At 46.8% G+C, this 16,826-nt stretch overlaps 1 pseudogene; it reads right to left on the reverse strand.

Moving 5' to 3' along the window:
* Window positions 1-12,874, reverse strand: part of LOC106722130 — a 61,094-nt pseudogene extending 48,220 nt beyond the window's left edge.
* Between the last annotated feature and the right edge of the window lie 3,952 nt (window positions 12,875-16,826).

Here is a 16,826-nt window from a genome sequence, read left to right on the forward strand (position 1 = left end):
GCAGCAGGAGCCAGCCCAGCCCAGCCAGCACTGCACAGAGCCAGCTGAGAATTGTGGGGCCCAGGCCAGCTCTCGTTGAGTACTGCAGCCCAGCACTGCAGCCAGGAACCATGTGGTGCTGAAGCAGTGGGTGGGGGTGTAAAGAGGAATGATGGTGGCAGGCAGGAAAGTGGCAAAATGGCTATGGTAGCCAGGGGTCGAGTGGCAGTGAGTGGATGCACAGAGCAGAGTAACACCTGGGCTGGAGCATGGGGCCCACACCAGTGGGCTGGGGCTAGGGTCAGCAGGGGCCCAGAGTGGGGTGGCAGGAGTGCAGACCAGTAGGGGCTCTATGGAGCCGTGCTGAGATGCACCAGCAGGGAGAAGGGAGAGCCATCCCAGCTCCAGAGCCTCTGCTGGCTTGGCCCTACACTCTTGCTGACCTGCCCGGGCCCCCACTGGCCCTTGTCTGGGTGCACCAGAGCACACCCTGTGCTCCCACTCAGCTGTTGCTGTGCTCTGCGCACCTGCTTGCTGCCACCCCCCCGCCACCTGCCACAGCCATTTCCCGCCTTTCCTGCCCACCACTGCCACCACTCCCCTCCACCCCCGCACCTGCCGCTCCAGCACCACATGGTTCCTGGCTGCAGCACCGGGACCACAGAAGCCAGCCTGGCTCAGCCTTGAGGTCTGGGGTGATTGCCCGTGAACCTTCCCCACCTCCCTCCTGCTTCTTATCTGAATTTCCCTCACCAGGCGGTGGGAACAGCCCCAGGGTCCCAGGCCAGACAGTTCTGGCTGGGGGTGGGGAGGGCTGGGGTTGGGGCTGGGCTGGCTTTGGTGCTGTGGCTGCTGAGTCCTGCTGCTGGCTCCCCCAGGTCCTACTGCCCCTGGCTCCTATCATCTTTGATAAATATTCATTTTCTAAATGTGCTAAGGGCCCCACAGGTCAGATAGAATCTCCTGGTGTGCTAGATCTGTCCCGTGGGCCATATTTTGCCCACCCCTGGGATAGACAGGCATTGGTTGTAAGTTAACAGTAAGTTAAAACGTTACCAAATGCATATTAAACTTACTAGGTTGTCTGTCTGAAGGGTTTATCAATTTCATCCCCATTATATCATTCAATTCTTCTTCATTTACTCCACCAAAGATATAGAGCTAGGAAAAACAAGAAAACAAAACAAAACAAAAAAGCAAGAGACATCAACAACATATCAGTATAATATGGCATGGTTGCATAGTGCATTAATGTGAGAATTCAAGTGCATTGAGGTCTTTGTGTGTTTTGACATAAATATATTTCCTGGTTGCTGCTTTGATCAAATATGAAAAAAATTTGCAGAAAGAAAATGACTGTACCTTTATACTACGCCCAGGGTAGGAGCCACTGCCTGGGACCACTGAAGAGGAATGGAGACTGACATCACCTACCTTCCCTATCCCAGAGGAGGAGAGAAGCTACTTAAACTGGTCTATGCATGTCCCTATAAAAATCACTTCTCCACCCCAGAGAGAGGAGATTGTAACCAGTATCTCCTCTCTACCCTTAAGAAAAAAAGAGGAGCAGCTCATCCAAAGGAATGAGTTTATGTACAGACAGGAACTTCCAGTGGTTGAGAAGAAAGTCTATTCAGAGCTCTTCCTAATGACTTTGCCTATGCAAAAGAAGATGATCCTCACAGAGGAGCAATAGTCTGTGTTATTCATGGGTTCAGCTAAGGAGCCATAGTCAGCTTTCAGGAACAAGTTAGGCTTTAATACTACAATAACAAGAGGAGAGGGTTAAAAAACTGGGGGAAAAAAGAATATTGCTCAATTGCTTGGAGCCCTTTGCTTCTAACCAACTGCTTACAGACAGTTCTAGACAACCAACGTGGTTACATTAGTACCAGCCTTTTAAAGAGGCACTATCCTTACACAGGCCCAAGTTGTTTCTAATGTGGTTCATTGCATTGGCAACACTCTTTTCTGGAGAGTATTAAATCTATAAGGTTAAAAGTTTTTTTGGTTTCTATTTATTACCTGCAAAACTGTCAAACTTCTCTATATAGAACTTTCTAGAGAGAAGCCTCAAAAGAGACATGTCAGAAGGCTGCTGACCTTCTCTTTTAATGGGTGTCTACACATGCAATTAACATGAAGCAATAAACTCGAGTGTATTGTTCGTGGGGGTGCCACTTGAACGTGAACCCAAGAGCAACAAACTCATAATTTACTTCCATTTGAATGTGTGCCCCAGGACTGCAGCATGTTGAGGTGAGTTGGAGGCATCCCTGGCTGGCAAGGGGCTGAAAGGGGTCAGCTGGCCAGACTGGGGTTGCTTCCCCTGGCTCAATGTGCTGCAAAGTGGCTGCCTGGGGCATGAGAGTGCTTCAGCATGGGGCTAGCCAACAGGCAGACCTCATATTGAAGCATCCTCTGCTCCAGACAGCTCCATCAGCCTCTAAATGTGCACTGCTGTGGAGTAATTTAATTCATAGTTTCATAGTTTGTAGGGTCAGAAGAGACCTGAGCAGATTATCAAGTCCAACTCCCTGCCATGGCAGGAAAGAGTACTGGGGTCAAATGACCCCAGCAAGGTGTTCATCCAGCCTCCTCTTAAAGACCCCCAGGGTAGGAGCCAGCACCACGTCTCTTGGAAGTTGGTTCCAGATCCTAGCTGCCCTGACAGTGAAGTAGCACCTCCTGATATCTAGCCTAAATCTACCCTCTGCCAGCTTGTGACAGTTATTCCTTGTCACTCCTGGAAGTGCTCGGGGGAATACGGACTCCCCCAATGCCTGCTGGTCCCCCCTGACTAGTTTGTAAACGGCCACTAGATTCCCTTCTCTTGTGGGGGCTGAAAAGGTTCAGGTCCCGTAGCCTTTCCTCGTAGGGCCTGCCCTGCTGCCCCCTGATCATGCGAGTGGCCCTCCTCTGGACCCTCTCCATGTTGTCCACATCCCTCCTGAAGTGCGGTGCCCAGAACTGAACGCAGTACTCCAACTGTGGCCTGACCGGTGTTGCATAGAGTGGGAGGATCACCTTCTTGGACCTGCTTGAGGTGCATCTGTGGATGCATGACAAGGTACGGTTGGCCTTTCTGACTGCATCCTTACTTCAGCCTAATAGGGTTGCACATGTAGATGCCGAGATAGATGTACAGCTAATTAGTTTATTGCACTGTAAACATCTTGTGTAGATGTGCCCAGTCTGGTGCCAAAGCATTTTTCTCATCAGAGTTGCTAGCACTCAGAACAACTAACTTCAGGACCTGACACCCTGACTTTACACCAGTGAAGTTGATGCGCGTGCAAGACGAAATTCTGAGATCACAAATGCATTTAGGAACAGCTGCTGTGTGGAACCGTGTGCCAGAGGTGACAGTATGGGGTGATTTCAGGGAGCAGCTGCCACACTAGCTTGGCAGAAAGGAGGTGGGTTTACACCAGGGATCTCCAACCTTTTTAAGCAGGAGATCACTGTTGGCATTTAAAAGTAACCCAAGATCTACCAGGCGCTGCCGCCACCACTCAATTTACCCCTGCTCCTGCCTCTGCAGCACTGTCCCTCACCACAGGGGGCTTGATCTAGCCCCCGTCCCTCCTCCATGGACTGACCTGCTGGGCTGAGGCGTATGTATGTGGGCACTCAGCCCCCACCCCAGCCTCGGATATACTGCAAGAGGCTCCAGGAGCTACTAGTGGATCAAGATCTACCAGTTGGATCAAGATCCACTGGTTGGTGACCACTGGTTTACACTAACACAGCTCCTGTGGCAAGTCCCAGGTCTTAAAGATCTTGGCCAACTCAGTTTTATGTCTTGCAGCAGTAGCATAAAGATAGGTGGGCTAATGGGGCATGAGACCTGGGAGCTTCCCAAGAGTGGGGGTGCTGGGATTCAGTTGAGGGGGTGCCTCACCCTCTTTTCTCCCCTCCCCTTGACACCCTGCACATATCTTGCAGCAGCTGTGGTTCTGGCACCAGGAGGGGCAGAGAAGCAGTGGCAGTGTACAGCCAGTGGTTTGCTGGTGCTGCAGGAGATGTCATTGCCTTTTTTGCTCTGGAAAACCAGTGATTTTTTGGCCACTTGATGCACAAATAAGTGGCAAAAAAGGAGCTGACATCTCCTGCCCCCAGTAGCAGTGAGCCTCTGGTTGCTGCAGTGTGTGCTGTCATTGCCCAGGGTACAGTCCTGGCCAGTTACATCTCTGCCTGGAGGATTTACACTGAAAAACAGCCATGTTCAAGAAGCACTTGGAGCCATTCTGAGTATGGTTAGCTCTTGGTATGACATATATAAGCATATCTGTCACCTTGAGTTGACTCTGAGGTAGGGGCACAAACATTTCTGTTCACCAAGGACATAATAGGTTCTGCTATACTGACAGGGCATGAATCTACTGTATAACCTTCTTTCCTTTTTAGATGTTACTTCCTGTGTGAGTGCTTCCAGAGAAGTACCACACCAAACTGACAAGTTTCTACATGAAGTAATAGATTCAGAGAGAAATAGGGTTGGAAGGGCCCTCCAGAGGTCCTCTAGTCCAACCCCCTACCTGAAGCAGAATAATCCCTATCCAAACTATCCCATACAACCATAATCTAAAAACTCTACAAAAGACTACCCTCAACCCTGACACAACATAAACCTAACACCCTAACCTGAAACAGATAAAGGAGGGGAACCATGGCAGCCAATATCTTGCTTCTATAAAATGTTGTCAATATACACACACAAGAGGGCCTGGGTAGCAGGCCACACCTCTGGTTACAGAGGAAGGCAAAAACTGCCACAATCCATGCCAATCTGGCCATCAGGTAAAATTCCTTCTTGATCTCAAATATGGCAATAGGTCTAACTTTGAAGAGAGTGGCTACACCCTCTAGTCAGGAACCTCTGGCTTTGTTCCTAGCAGAAGAATTAGAACGACCAAGTTGAAGTCCCCAACCTCATCTGTACCCAACACTCAATGCCTCTATGGAGGCTTTAAAACACCTTGACACATGGCAGAAAAGGGGGAGAGGGAGGAACCAGCAAAACCAAGAAGTATGGGAAATACCTATAGTAGAAAATAGGCATAGTTACGCCTAAATCATCCCTCAGCAGTAGCTGACCATTCAGCCAGGTATCCCCCATTTTGTATTTGTGTTTTTGATTATTCCTCCTGAGGTGTAGCATCTTGCATTTGTCCACATTGAACTTTATCTGTTAGTTCTAGGCCGGCTTGCCAATCTGTCAGGATCCTTCCGAATTTCTCTTTTATCCTCCAACATGATCACAATCCTTTCTAGTTTTATGTCATCCACAAGCTTGCTCAAGAAGGTTTCTATGTCAGTATCCAAATCATCATTAATAAACATGTTAAACAGCACTGAGCTGAGGACAGACAGCCGTGTGACTCTGCTAGAAACCTCCTGCCATTCCAACATGGACTTGTTAATATTACCCTTTGCTTGTGGCTTTAAGCCAGTTATCTATCCACCTAGTAGCAGTTTTATCCAGCCCACATTTCTCCAATTTGTTTATGAGAAGGATGTATAGGACCTTGTCAAAAGCCTTGCTGAAGTGCCGATACACTACACCACAGCATTTCCTTCATCCACCCAAGTAAATACTTTGTCAAAGAAGGAGATCTTGTTTGTTTGACATGATTTGTGTGGCACATCAGGGTCCCAGGGGTGGCCAAGATGCCCCCTGCCCCCTGTAGTCTGTGACCATGCCCCGCTCTGCCCCTAGGGTGCCTTCCCTTCCGTCTTTCCTGCCACACCTTGATGAAATAATAAAATTAAAAGGAAGGCTACCCATGGGTCTTCGTGTGGACCCCAGTCCAACTAGACCCCTACTGGGATTCCTTGGCATCCTACTGGTCTCTACTATGCTAGTCTCAGGCCCCTCACTGGGCTGCTGGACCCTTCTGGGACCACTACTCTCTTCCCAAGCCCATTGCCAGGCCTCACTATTCCCAGGCCCCTTACTGGGCCTCTCTAGACTATGTCACTGTGGGGCACCTCCAGCCTTAAGGGCTAATAGTGTGGCTCCATTCCTCCCCTATACCACATCCCAAGCCTTGTGGGTGTTACTGTAATGATGTTTTCCTGCTGGGGCCTCAAACTCCTCAGCTGCTGCCCCTTTCCTCTCAGTTAGGCCTTCTAGCCTGGGCCCACTGTATTGGACCTGACTTTGAGGCACCAGCTCTTGTCTAGCCCTTTTGGGCACCAGGTCCTTGGCCTCTGTTTGCCTGTGTGGCTCTGTGGCCTCATACTCTGCCAGCTCTGGACTCAACCTTCACTTGGGCCTTCAGCTTGCCCCAGCAGGGCTCAAAGCAATTGCATGCCCCCAGAGCACTAATGGGATCTCCATATATTGCCCCTTACTGCCCCAACCCAAACCACTCGTTCCAAACCACAACACAAACAATAAACCCCTAGGCTATAACATAAACAACAAAAGGGAAATCACCCTTTGCCCCTTTAAGAGGGAAAACTTTCCCTTACCTAGGATAGCTTCCCAGCTTTGAGCAATATCCTAGTGAGCTCCCCGAGCCCCGCCGAAGGTCAACATGCAGCACTGCAGTCCTTTCAGGCACTCTGCTGCTAGGAGCTCTTCACCTTGTGCCTGCCAGGGAGAGACTAGCTTGCTAGCCCAAGCCTCAGGCTTATATTTTCCCAGGGCCCCGCCTGCTTCTGGTCAGCAGACTACTCTGGGCTGCCTGCATGTGTCTGCTGATTGGCCTCATTGTCCTGTTGCCCGAACAACCTGCAGCTGCTGCATCCTACCTGGCCTGTAGTGCCCCCTCGCTTGGCTACTTCTTCCTTAAAGGAAAGAGAGCCCCAGGCTCTCTGTTACAATTTCTTTTTCATAAATCCATGCTGGCTGCTTGCAATCAGCTTTTCCTTCTTCAGATGATTGCAAATGGCCTTCCTTAGGATATGCTTCAGTAACTTCCCAGGTATTGAGGTGAGGCTAACCAATCCATAGGTCTCCATATCCTCCGTCTTGCATTTTTTTAAAGAGGGGCATTACATTGGCCCTTTTCCAGTCCTCTGGTAACTGGCCTGTCTCCCAAAACCTTATGAAGATCATTGCCGAAGGCTACAAGATCTCCCTTGACAGTTCCTTCAGGATCCTGGGATGAAACTCGTCCAGTCCTGCTGACTTGAATTCATTTAGGCCCCCAAAAAGCTCTCTGTTTCTTTTGGTATTTCCTCCTTCGGTTTGCCCCCTTCCTTATCCAGATAATCCCTATTAGGTATCTGACAGTTTAATTTTTTTGTGAAGACTGAGGCAAAGCAGTTGTTGAGTAGTTCCAATTTCTTTGTGTCTTCAGTTAGGAGTTCCCCCGGCTTGTTAACAGTGGACCCACAGCTTCCTTGGTCCTTTTTTCCAGCCAACACACTTATAGAACCTCTTCTTGTTGTCCTTAACCTCTTTTGCCAGGTGCAGCTCATTCTTTATCTTTGCCTTCCTGATTTTTTCCTTGCAGGTTCTTGCTATTTCCTGGTATGTGACCATGGTGACCTGCCCATTCTTCCATTGCCTGTATGCTTTCCTTCTGCATTCGAGGCATTTTAGAAGCTCTTTGTGCAGCCACATTGGTCTCTTGCCATTCTTTTTTGCTTTGCCACACAGCAATAGAATAATGATACAAGTGCTAAGTGCCAAGGTGAAATACAAAATGTGGTGTCAAAACATTGGGAAATACTGGTGGCAAGGTACTGGAGTAACACTTAATATTAGAAACAGATTGTGAGATGCAAAGGAACAAAAAAGCAGGTGCACTAAAACAGATAGCTGTCAGCCTTCCCAAAACCAGAAGTGCCAAAACTTCAGGGAAGCATGTAAATTAAACACCAGAACACTTAAGAAGCAAATGATCAAATACTGCAAAAAAGTACTGAAGTGCCCAAGCAAAGACCTTTGAAATTTAATCACTGCACCAGACCTGACCAGAAGAGCAGGGCAGAATCTAAGAATGGGATACCTACGGACATCACTGGGAACTGAAGAGAAACTGGAACAAAAGCCTATTTGATTCAGCTCCTGGAGAGCACTCCTTCACTGATGACAATTAAGAGGCAGTTGTCTGGAATGCCTGGATGGCTGCATGTATATCTGAGAAAGGGCAGTGAAGTTAAGACTTCACCTCTTGCTACCCCTGTCCTTAGAGATGGGGAACTCCCACCCCCACAAGTTGATTTGATCTTCTTTATATTAAGCTTAATTTACTGATAAATTTTGCTTTAACTTTGGTAAATGTCATGATTTGTTTGTAGTCAATTCTTTTTGGAAAGTAAAGCTGGGAGCTGATAAAAGAAAACCTAAAGTACAGATCTGTACTTTGACTATGTCTGCATTGGAGAAGTAAAGAGATTGCTGTGTTGTTCATTGTGTCAATAAGCACAGGTTGGAGGCAGAATACTTTAAAGAGGAAAGCTGAAAAGACTGTTCAAAATGACTGGTTCAGAATTCAGGTTGCCACACTGCTTTCACTTACATGGCTATGAAGAATAAATGCAACATGGCTCCATCTGCGTGCAGGGGGGATCCCTATGTAAAGTGGCATCTTCCACTTCATCTTTGCTATAATATACAAAAGATAGGAATCAAAAATAAAATGAAACCACCATCAAAGAATGGAGAAACATTTCTTTGCAGCGCTTGTTCCCTCGGTGCTCTCTGTATTACAAATGAATAATGAAGCATTTGCAAACCCAACACATCTGTATGATTATAAGACTTGCCAAGGAAAGAACAGCAATAATAAAAGCCACAGGAAAAATGGAAAACAGAGAATTTTGGGCAATCTTCTAATCGCAGAAAAAAGATCCTTTCAGGTGGGTATCTGTCATGTTTCCAAAGCTAATGGCTGAACTTAGAAAAATGAAAATTACCAAAGCCAAAGTCACATTCCAAAAAAGCAATATATAGCCAAGCTACTAGCATAAAAATATTCAACGAAGAAGCTAAAAGAAACATTGGAAGTAGTAAAGAGGAAGGGAAAGTCTATTTGAAATGTCAAGAATAGCATTATGCAATACGTCTGTTACATTCAAAATGCAGCGTGGAAGTGATGCTGCAATCAACAATTTGTACCCAAAAGCTTGTCTAAAGTTGCTCTCACCTACACAGTTGGTCCAATAAAAGCTATTGCCAAAAAATCCTTGCCTTCCATTCATATAATGGTTTTTAATTCCAAGTTGCCTTGCAAATGCTTTTTCAGTTCTACATTCACAAGTTACTTCATCTACCAGTGAGATAGCTGTGTATTGAACACAACGTGGCTTCTGCTTAAGAAGCCTACTGTGACCTTCGCTCACTCCCTCTGTGAGAAAGAGGGAAGCACAAATCCAGGAGGAGTCACCCCACAGTTCTGTGGCTTTAAAGATTAATAATTGCTTTCTAGCTTTAGGGCTCTTGGAAAAGCATGAATTACCAGTATTTTGCAATCCAGGCCCTCTCTTCCAAGAAGGCTTTGTGCCACCAAAGGCCCGTGCCCAGGAATAAGCTGGAAAGAGTAGGTTAAGGTTGATTCAAGACCAGCAACTCTAGTGTGAAGGGAAGAACCATGATAAGAAATTATGCTATGTGTTGCTATGAAGACAATATATATGATGGGAAGATTATGACAGAAAAAGGACAAAAAGCACAAGCAATGTAAAAGTTAAATTCTGCAGCAATAGTATACAACAGCTCAGGTAGATACAATGGAAAGCTATGGGTATTTGGGATAGCCCATTAAAGATTTCAAAATCATGGGTTTATGCAGGTATTATAAACTATAGTGGGTGACTGAAGATATTTCCCTGTCTGATCATGCCCTTTGTCAGACTGTACTATGGTGAAGAAAGAGGAACTTATGAAAAACTAACTCAGCACCACACAAATTAAAATTTAGTTTACTGTGTTTAAACCCTTAGACCAGGTATATTTTGAAAGGCATTTCTTCCAGTGGCTTTGTCAAAATTAGTGTGTGGGAATTCTCATGAGAAGGTGACTTTTCAAGTTTTGCAGGCTTTCGTACAAAATGTTTTGTCTCCTGAAATTCCGGGGCTATAGTATCATGTAAAGGAAGCTCACAAAAATATTGTTTGAATGTTCAGGGTTCTACCCAGCACTTTTCCACAGTTCTTATCAACAATGTGGCACCATAATGAATTATGCACTTACAACCCTTTATCACAATATCCTGTACTGTTTCATCTTGAAAAAAAGAGATAGAAGAACAATCAATTCTACTGTTAGATTTAATTTTTAAATAGTTTGTTGGAAAATTTTGAAATTAAAATGTAATGGTTATTTTAAACCAGGGTTGAAAAGATTCCATGCATAGTAGAGTGAAAAAACCCTAAGTTGCAATCAATACATTTATAGAAAGGAAAAATATTTCATTTCTCAGTTTAAGAAAAAGAAAAAAAAAAGTGCTAACCAATTGTGAACCAGTGCCCAGCAGTAAGGAGTTCACTATCACTCACTAGTAAGGATCTTATTCTCCTCTGGTTTAAAAAAAAGGTGAAATAGCACATCTAACTTTTCTAAAGAACTGCAACAATTTTCAGCATCCTGAAATCACTATGGATAAAAAAGTGAACCTCCTGCTCTCAGTGGCAAGAAGTTGACTGTTGACTGCTTGGGTGAATAACTGCTCACCAAGAGAAGGGATCACAAAATTCACAGTATGACACTGTACAGTTTGTATTATCAAAGTGATGAACAGAGCAGCAATTCTACCATTTCTCAGGCAAAAAAAGTGTTGGATTAAAATGGCTTAGAGCAGGAGTGGCTAGCCCATGGCCTACATGCCACAAGTAGCATAGGCAGTCTCTGTGTGTGGCACATGGCAGAGCAGGGAGGGAGCAGGGAGCAACAACAGATAGGCTAGGGAGCAGAAAGCAGAGCAACAGATCAGGCAGGGAGAAGATAGTGGAGCAACAGATTTGGCAGGGAAAGGGGATCAGAGTGGCACTTGGGGAGGTTGAAGGGCTTAGCTTGAAGCACACCTGCCAAAAAGGTTTGCCTCCACTGCTTTAGAGAGCTTATCTGAAGAAGCACTGTAACTCAATGTAACCTATAAAGGGCTACTCAGCCTTGCCATACAAATTTCAGGCAATACTAGCTAGTACAGCAACATTTTTAGGACAGAGAAAATGGCATTACTCTTAAGGCACTTGTACACATGAGGGGGGTTTAGGTCCCATAAATTGAAAGGTGGGTTTTTAATTTGTGGGTTTTTAATTGTGACCCACCATTTCAATTTAGGGGCTTCCGTCACTGTGACAGAACAGTGATGGCCCACCATCAGCTCACTCTCCCACCCCCTGCTGTGTGCAGGCTTTGCTTGGAGATTAAAAAAAAAAAAAGCCAAGAGCCTGATCCTTTTTTTTTTTCTGGCAGAGCCTGTCCACCTCTTGTGCAGCTGGTGGGTGGGCTGCCAGAGGCCCCTGAGCTGCAGTGGGGGGCCCAGTCCTTCCCTCCATGGTGGCAGCACCCCCTGGACAGCACCCACCCACTAGCAGTCTGCCTGGGTAGCCACGAAGGGTACCACCCCTGCAGGTAGAAGGTTTTGGGGCCCCTGCAGCTCAGAGCCTGTCACCAGCTTGCCCCCCCCACCCCTCCCCCCAGCTGTGGGAGAGGTGGACAGGCTCCATGAGGAAAAAAAAAAAAAGGATTGGACTTGCCACTTTTTTTCCCCTGGCAGAGCTTGCCTGTGTGAGCTGCCGCCAGGTTGTGTAGCCCCTGAGCTGTGGAGAGGCCCGGTGCTTCACTCCACAGCAGTGGTGCCCCCTGGAGCCACCTGAGCAGGGTGCTAGCTGGATGGGTGCTGTACCAGCTTGCAAGCAGCACCCAGCCCAGTCCAACAGTGCACAGGGCACTGGAAGCCCAGGCGTGCTTGGGGAATCTCGGGCTTGGTGGGCCTCCAGTGACCCGTCAACTGTCCCTGACACATTTGTGCCATCTGGAACCACCTGGGAATGGACTGGTTTGCTCCTGGGGCAGTGTGGGAAGGTGGCAGGAGGATGGCTGGGTGTGCTGGTGGCTGGAGAAGGTGGCAGGGATGGTGTATGGGGTGCTGGAAGCCCAAGAAGCCCAAGCTTCTGTGAGCCCGCCTGGGTTTCCAGTGCTCTGTGAACCATCTCTGATGCCTTCTCTGGCCACCAGACATGTACCCGTGCATGATTTTTTAATCCACAACTGAACAATTTGCCCCGATCAAACTAAAATACATAAGGTCTAAGTTGCCATGCTCAAATAAATTTTAACATGAAAATGTAAAAATTTCCCCTGGCTCTGCCAGGGGAAAAAAAAGTGGCGAGTCCAATCCTTTTTTTTTTTTCCTCCTGGAGCCTGTCTACATCTCCCACAGCTGGGGCGGGGGGGCAAGCTGGTGACAGGCTCTGAGCTGCAGGGGCCCCAAAACCTTCCCCCTGCAGGGGTGGCACCATTTAAAAATTTTTAACATGAAAAAAAAAAAATTACATGAAAAAAAAATTGTGCATGTGTACACAGCAATGCCATTATGTTAGACAAGTGATGATTTCTCATCATGTTGTGTACATGGCCTCAGAATCATGTGTACAAGCGCCCTTGGAGTCCATTGTTTCTTCTGTATTAATATTATACAACTGTGATTAAACCTTATAGATTTTTAATAAGCTGTTAGTGACTGTTCACAAATTGACTGCAGAAATACATTGGGACATATTTGGCTGTAGCTCCAAACATGTTCAGACATCAATATATCCACATTTATTCTATTACAGGATTTTGCCGTTGTACATACCTTGAACTTGAGGATGCTTTGGATGTTGTGTGGTGATATATACAGTGATTAAACATTGTATTGCGTAACAAACCTTTTCTGCACTTTTACTCACCTAGACTTAATTTCATGATATCATTCTTTGGTGTTTTATTGCCATCTGTGGACTCATATGTTCCTCCAAACAGATAGATATCCTGCAATAAAATATACATGACCCTGTACTCAAAGTATTATCCTATGTTAAGTCTTTTATCCTGCAATTTAACTAAAAAAGAACATATAAAGAACATCTAGAAAAGGACATATGAACACACGCATCTCCCACAAAGAAAAAAAGAAAGAAAAAAAATCATAACTACTTATTTTCTCTTAGTAGCAAAGAAAAGAGATGACTGAAAAGTTGTGTTAAATCCACCAGGGACTCCCCATATGGACTAATTTAGTTTGGGAACTGCTTGGTTATTACACTAATGAGGACTATAGAAAAATGGTGTAGTAGACAGTTCTGGTAGATTCTCAGGCATTCCAGACATTTTTCATATATTACTGAATGGAAAAATGCTGAGGTGTTTGAAAGTAATGGACATTTCAGACTGCAGTTAATAGGACAGACTCAGTCCTGTCATGCCTCACCTAGGTAGCTGGCTTCCTAAAGGATCACAACAGCCAAGATAGCCAGACAAAATGATATAACATTCAGCACTCTTATAGCAACCTCTGCAGGTTGATGTGAAGTGTAGCAATAGAGAAAAGTATGAAATGTGACACGAGTCAGTCATGCAGGGATGAATAAGATTTTCTTAAGTGACCATAGTGCTCTCATGGAAGTTGCTTGCTGCACTTGGAAATGAAATCCTTCATTCTGGTAACACTGAAAGGCAGTGATAATGCAAGAAATCCCCACATTGGAAAGTTATGGTTGTGACCACTGTGCTGGAAAGAGTATTACTAGGACTGTGAGCTTAGTTCAGTGTTCATGTTCATTGACTCCTGAATCTCTCTGAGACTGCCAGCTGGTGTAATGTTTATTGAAGTGGAACCAGCTAGTTAGAACTGGACTGGGGTCACCAACTCACTCTCCTAGACCAGGCATGTGAAACTCACCCTGCCCTCAGGGCTGGATATAGATCAAAACAAGCCTTGCAGGCTGGATCCAGACCCATTTCTAGTGGTGGCATTAACTAACCACTGCAGATGCCTAAGCCACTGTGTTGGCTCAGGTAGCTGCAGGGATTCATGCAGCAGTCGCTTGCACTGCTGCCACCAAAATGTGTCCCCAGTGGGGCTAGATACCCAGGAATTTGATGCCAGGCCCTCCCTCTACTCACCCCACTCCTGAATTCCCAACCCTTGGAGGGGCCCCAGGGGCTGGATGACACAGCTCTGCAGGCTGTATTGTTGACACCCCTGACCTCAACTAAAGGGCTATCTAAAAGCAACACCATTCAGTCAAATATACTAGGGACAAATATGACAAATACGGGACATCATGCCACTAACTTTTCTGAGGAACATCCAACTGAAATTGTTTATGAACCAGTTTTTTGCAGTGTAAGCAACAGGCAATTAATTAGGACAGGCACTGTGTTATGCAGTTAGATGACTTATGCATTTATTCAGTATGCATGACATGGGATATACTACATGTGAGAGACCTTGAGAGCATTTTATTCACATTGGAACAACAGGAAGAATAGCTCAGGATGGAGAGGTGACATTGGTCATTACCTTGTCATGGTGTGCTGTAAAGGTATGATGTATCCTTCCACTGGGTATTTCTCCTTTCACTTCACACTGCTGCCACATTAACACACCTGGAGGAAAACAGCCTAGCATAATTATATATTTTCCACTGCCTTCTCTATCAGCAAATCATCAGTTATGTACATCAGCCCTTTAAATTGAAACCATCACCAGAAAGCCACTTCAGTAAATAAGGTTGTGGGCAGAGGCGGAGTGGGGAGCGAGTAGGTTGTACTGATGCCCTTGCACCTCCCTTTGGTTCCTGCTCCACCCAAAGTTTAAAACAAGCAGCAGCAGTGCTTCTGATCAGGCAATGCTGAGGGAGTCAATTGACTTCATGACTCGTTCTAGTCTACCTGATCCCTTCTAAATTCTTCATTCCACAGGTGTTAACAACTCTCTCTTCTTTTTAATGGTCTTGATGTTCCACCAATCAAGCTATCCTTTGTTTTGCAGTTCTGCTGTCTGTTAGCTGCTCCTGGTAATGAAGCTTCTATTTCACAGCCCTTCAGATTGTTCTTAACTCATTCCAATGAAGTTATATTTGTTTTTGCTTTGATCTTAAACTATGCAATACAGCCCTAGGCCCCTGTATATTAGTAAAGCTTCTAAGTTTTTTTTTCACTGGATAAAAATATGTGCTGTTTTATATGGATTTCATAAATATTAGGGGCTGGAAGGGACCTCACGAGATCATTGAGTCCAGCCCCCCTGCGATGGGCAGGAAGTCTGCTGGGGTCAAATGATTCCAGCAAGAGAAACATCCTGACACCTTCTGAATGAGTCCAGAGTAGATGTTTGCACCACCTCTGGGGGGAGTCTGTTCCAGACCCTGGGCGCACAGACTGTAAAGAAGTTTTTTTTTTGTTTTTTTTTATGTTCAGTCTAAATCAGCCTTCCAGGAGTTTGTGGCTGTTAGACCTTGTTATCCCTCGGGGAGCCCTGGTGAACGACTGTTCTCCCAGGTCCTGATGCACCTGGAAGGAGGGAGGGAGGAGGGGAGTTGGGCAGGGCTGGGGCCACTTCCCAGACATGGTGGTGCATGGCACTGGGGTGGGAATGCGTGGCTGCAGAGCCCAGGCTGGGAGTGGGATGGAGTCGTGGCCCGTTTATCCAGGAGGTGGGGAGGGGGCTGGCTTCCTGCCACTGTGCACACTCCTGGTGGGGAAATGCAGGCATGGGACCCCAGATTTGTGTGTGGGGTGGCGGTGGAAGTGGGCTGCCGGCTCCCCACCCTATTGCCCTCCTCCTGGGGCCTCCATGGCCCAGCAGGTGGGACCTGGTGCAGCAGGGCAGGGTGGAGAGGCTCAGTGCCATCGCTGGCAGTCCTGCATCACCATGGTGAGGCACCTCCTGCCTGCTCAGGATCAGTGGGGGACACAACTGTGCGCTGCCACCTGTGCTGCTTCTGGGTGGGCATGGGGAGCTTCACTATGGTGGGGCAGGGCTCCCAATGGCAGCACCAAGCCTCTCCACACCACTCTGCTCTGCTATGCCGGGTTCTATCTGCTGGGCTGCAGAGGCCCCCTGAGGGCGGGCAGCAGGGCAGGGAGCCCTGAGCCTGCAGCTGCAGCCTGCATCCACACCCCCACGGACTCTGCTTCAGCCATGCTATCCATTAGGGAGGGAGAGCCGGACTCTGAGCTTCACTCTGGCCACAGCAGCCGCCACTTCCCACAGGCAGCAGCAGGGGCTTGGGTGCTGCTGGGGGAGCAGGGGCCTGTGGACCCAGGTCCCTGGCCCCATAGATCTGGCAGCTGTGGGTCCCCTCTGGCACGGCTGGTGGGGGCAGGGGGCAGTAGGTGGGGAATGAGGGACACTGGCAGGGCTGGGGGTGAGGGGCACCAGCAGGAGCTGTGGGTCAGGAGTGAGGGGCAATGGCTTGGGCAGGGCATTGGCATATCAAAACTGCTCAGTGTCACAAAGCAGTGGGTGGGGAGGGACAGCCGTAGCTGGACCACATCCTGGTGAGCAAAGGGGAGCTTCCAGGGGGAGCTCTGATTTTCTAAATTAAAAAAACCCCAAATCAAATGCCAAAGTGTATAGGTATTTAGAATATAGTTTATTATAGCGATTGAGGCACTGGTAAGCTTCCAAATTGCTTTAAAATTGTAAATATATCAATAAAACATTATGTTCAACTGATACCTATATATGTAGTGGTATTTCATTTTAATTGCAGAACAACAGAGATTTAGGTTTTTTAAATCAGAGAATTTGCGATTTTTAAACAGAGAAACCAAGATCCCTGTTGATGATGCACCTTACCACCTGCACCCCACTTTTCAAAAGCCTAGATCTGCCCATGGTTGTGGGGTATCCACATTTCTTCTCATCTGAACTGTTCAGCTTACCAGG

Source organism: Alligator sinensis, unplaced genomic scaffold (genome assembly GCF_000455745.1).
Source record: "Alligator sinensis unplaced genomic scaffold, ASM45574v1 scaffold665_1, whole genome shotgun sequence".
NCBI classification, from domain to species: domain Eukaryota; kingdom Metazoa; phylum Chordata; order Crocodylia; family Alligatoridae; genus Alligator; species Alligator sinensis.